This window comes from Bradysia coprophila, unplaced genomic scaffold, assembly GCF_014529535.1.
Source record: "Bradysia coprophila strain Holo2 unplaced genomic scaffold, BU_Bcop_v1 contig_50, whole genome shotgun sequence".
Classification (NCBI taxonomy): Eukaryota; Metazoa; Arthropoda; class Insecta; order Diptera; family Sciaridae; genus Bradysia; species Bradysia coprophila.
In genome coordinates, this window is record NW_023503751.1 from 1,472,854 (window position 1) to 1,477,083 (window position 4,230).

Sequence of the window (4,230 nt, forward strand, 5' to 3'; positions counted from 1 at the left end):
AGCAGAAGGTAATGATTAATGGATGCAGCTCCAGCTTCTCGGACATGCTGGTTGGGCCCGCAAGGCTCGGTTCTCGATTATGTACAACTCTACTTATCTGTGCGTAAGGAAAATGTCAGGTAAGACGTGAATAATCTCAACGCTGATCTTAGGGCTATTTCGTTCTGGGCAAGGAGCGAACGGTCTGGTACTTAATGCTAGTAAAACGCAGGCAATCAGGATCTGCACTGGGAATTGGTCGACAACTATCCCTCAGTTGGAGCTGAATGGGACTAACATCGGCTATAGTGACACGGTCAAGGATCTTGGGATTCTGATTGATAATCCGATGAACTGGCGAACTCATGCGCTTTCGGTCTCGTCGAAAGTCTTTGCTGGACTCCGATGCTTCTGGCCTCATGCTGGCTACCTCCGTCAAGTTGATTCTGGTCAAGTCTCTTCTGATGCCTCCTTTCACGTACTACTCGCAGGTTATGGGAAGGTTGCAGGCTTCGACGAAGAAGGTTCTAGAGGAGGCATTTAAGGGTTGCATTAGGTTCGTTTGTGGCTTGGGCCGTTATGACTCCACCGCAGCAGCCAACAATGTGCTTCTTGGCTGCGACTTACAATATCCGCAAGGAACTATTCAGCATCGCCATAATTGAATTGGGTCTTGTATTCAAATGTGGTGAAGGCTTTTATTTACCTAAATTAGATCAGTAAAACGTAAACAATCTAGAATCCTTAAAACTTATTGATCAAATCTTACTTTGCTGTGTAAACTAGGATCACAAGAACTGCGTTGGAACGTACTTTCGGATTAGAATAACTAACCTAGACCAGACTGCAAAATCAGTAAAATTAGCTCGTGTCAAACTAACAAATCAACAAATCTCACCACTTGGTAAACTATATGCCACTTCGTCCGAATTGAGTCTAGATCTATAATCGGTCAGTGAATCTGTAACTAAAATTCGACCGTTCTGAGCATCGGATAAAAAAAGTGAATTTCCTCTCTCTAAATTACCTAATTACAACAATTCACCATTTGACACAATCCTCCGTACGTCCAACACACTTCTTCATACAATTTAAATTTACTTCAACGCAGATGTTCAACGATTTAAATAAAATTCTCCTATTCCAATTCGATTTACGATTTGCCTCAAATATAGAAAAGTGTCTTCTTCCGCCCGTTGGTCAACTCAGTTCGATTAAGATGTTGACATTTCGACTTCGGTCCCAGTGAGGGGTCGTTCAATTGAAATTCGCGCGCCAACAATCTCCCCCTCGTTTTTGTCGTCACTCGGATGATCTAAAACTTCCATCGTTGGCGTAGTCGAGCGCACATCCAGAACTCCAAGTCGGTTGGCTGGTCGCCATAACGTACTTACGTACGTATATTTTTAGACCCGTACGAAGTACTGGGGTCTTATAGGTGTACGCATACGTTTGTAACACGTCGAATTGGACTCCCTGAGTAAGGGGAAACCTATTGTGGTTGTCTAGAGATGCCAAATCAGTGAAGAAAAAAAATGTCTGTCTGTCTGTCTGTCTGTCCGTTCTCTAACTTGAGTAAAACACATCTGATTTCTAAAATTTTTTTTTCTCGTTTCGTAATGTCAAAAGACAGGCTAAGTTCGAAGATGGGTGATTTCGGATCGACCTCTCCGGAGCTGGGGCCCAATAAGTGCCTAAGTGTTTTTCGACGATATCTCCAGACATTTAAGCACTACACTTGTCAGTGATAAGTCAAATAAAAGGTATTTACAATACCGATCGACAAAAAAAAAGTTTATGGAAATCGGCTGACCGACTCATGAGTTAGACCCCTTGGTGTGAAACAGGCACAGGGCGGCAAGCAGTTTTAGCTTGTAGGTCGGCCACATTTGAACATATGTCGTCTATTTTAGCTTTATAGGTATTGACCGTACCAATCAGGAAAAAAAAGTTTTTGAAATTATGTTCTCCGGAGCGTGAGCTAGGTCTCTTGGAGTGAGCTTATATGTGGCTACTCGGCCGTACAGTGAAGGTGGTGTTTTTTGTTAATATCTCGAGTAAACTTTGACCGAATTTCATTAGTTTTTTTTGTTTGAAAGGTACTAACGAATGTAAAGCAGCCGTACTACTTTCCACCTCCTAACAAAATGGCCGTCGGCCGCCATTTTGGATTTTTGTAAAATCAATATAAATCGGTGAAAATGATACTTACTTAATTTTAGGTCAATTCGAAATTTGTGTTACATTTGAAAGGAACGTCGTACGGGGCTTCGTAATTGCGCTATGCGCAATTTTTAAGACGTACACATTTCATAAGAATTTTACTTTACCGACGTTTACGGGCGCAGTAGGCTTACGGTAAGAGTAGGGCGACGGACGAACTAGGGTTACGTACGCAATAGATGTACGGGTTTGTACGGGGCTCAGTCGCAGCAAACGCTCCGACTGTTCTGACGGCTCGTTTTTTGTTTGAAAGGTATTAACGAATGTGAAACGTCGGTAAAATTTCCGGTCTCCTAACAAAATGGCTGCCGGTGGCCATATTGGATTTTAATAAAAGTGATATATCTTGGGAAAAATGGTACTTAGAGAGTTTCTGTTAACATTAATTTGTTTAAGTGTGTGGGGTGTTTCAGGCATTCCATATATGGACATCTATATGTATCTATATTCACCTATATTGAGCTATATACAGGCATGTAGAGCTATATAATAGCATATTCATCTGTGAAATGTTTATTTATAGGAAAATATAGGTAAATATAGCGGTATATAGCTGTTTAAATAGGAATTTATGAAAGTTGACTTCGTACGGGGCTGTCTATATTGTCCTCCGGCAATTTATTTGTATATGATAACAAGGCAAAGAGGGGATAATGCAAGTGATTTTAAAGCGCGAATAGCTTTTCAGCAGAGAAGAAAATGAAGTAAGAGAAATGAAGAGTTTTACAATAGAGGCTTTTGATACGAATAGGTGTTTCGTACGGGTCGGCGTTAGCTATGTTTTTTGTTGTTATTTGACGACGATTTTCTATTGTTAAATTCGATTTGTTTTTAGTTTAAGAAATGTCTTAAGTGATAGATGGATACGCTGTGTATATGAGCAACCTTTGTTACAAGGGCAGCACCTTTATTATTTTAATAAATGTTTTCTTCTTCTTCGGGAACTGGACCTTAGCTCTACGTACTTGATTGTTGGTTCCAGTGATCGTTTCCACCACTCTGGCCCGTTTATAGGTATTTCGTGGAGCGTTCTCGTCGAAATTGATCACCAGATCTCCGACCTCCAATGGCTTAACCTTTTCAAATCACTTTGTTCGTCGGATTAACGTTGGCCAATATTCTTTGATGAAACGTTTCCAAAATATGTCTGTGCATCGTTACGCCTCCTTCCACTGGCGACGTAGGAATGGGCCGTCAGATCTGAAAATTCCAGGTGGTTTCAGGCCATTCGATGAACCCAGCATGAAGTGATTCGGTGTTAATTCTTCGTCGTCCTCCGATTCGACCGGAACGAATGTAAGCGGCCGGGAATTTATTATGTTTTCTGCTTCGATTAACCAACTTCGTAACATTTGGTCGGAGTTCTCGTATTCGTTGAGTCGTACAAGCTGATTTTGACCGATCGGACGAGTCTCTCCCACTTTCCACCCATATGGGGAGTTTCTGGCAGGTTGAAGATCCAGTTTGTGTAGCAGGTCGTAAATTCATCTCTCAGTCGCTCAAAATCGATTTTCTTAATTTCGTTGATCAATTCGTTGTTGGCTCCCTTCAGGTTGGTTCCGTTGTCGGTGTAAAACGTTTGAACAACACCTTTTCGATTGATGAAGTCGCGTATCGACAATATACACGCATCCGTATCGTAACTTGTAACTACCACGTCCAACCAAACTGCTCTCGTTGTGAGACAAGTGTAGATTATACCCCAACGCTTCGGATACTGGCGGCCTACTTTCACTTTGAATGGTCCAAAATAATCAATTCCGGTGTATGTAATTCCGGTCTGATTCCTGCTTCGAAACGTATAGGAGGTAAATCGGCTTGCATCGTCTTAAAGCACACAAATTGCAGCTCCATCGAACACTTTTCAGGACAGTCCGGATTTTTGGAATGTAGAATCTCTGCTTCAATTCGTTTGTAGCTGATTCGTGGTTTCGATGTTAGAATTTCTTGTGGTAACTGAACACGATGAGTTTCGTTACAGCATTTTCCTTTGGTAAAATAATTGGTCGCTTTGCGTCTTCTGTAACT

At 41.5% G+C, this 4,230-nt stretch overlaps 1 long non-coding RNA gene across 1 annotated transcript; it reads right to left on the bottom strand.

The window, feature by feature from the left end:
* Positions 1–654: 654 nt before the first annotated feature.
* LOC119082884 lies at positions 655–1,358 on the bottom strand. Its single transcript, XR_005088738.1, has 2 exons — positions 1,007–1,358; positions 655–946 (listed from the first exon to the last, which is right to left on the bottom strand). It is a non-coding gene; the product is annotated as an uncharacterized LOC119082884 (long non-coding RNA).
* Between the last annotated feature and the right edge of the window lie 2,872 nt (positions 1,359–4,230).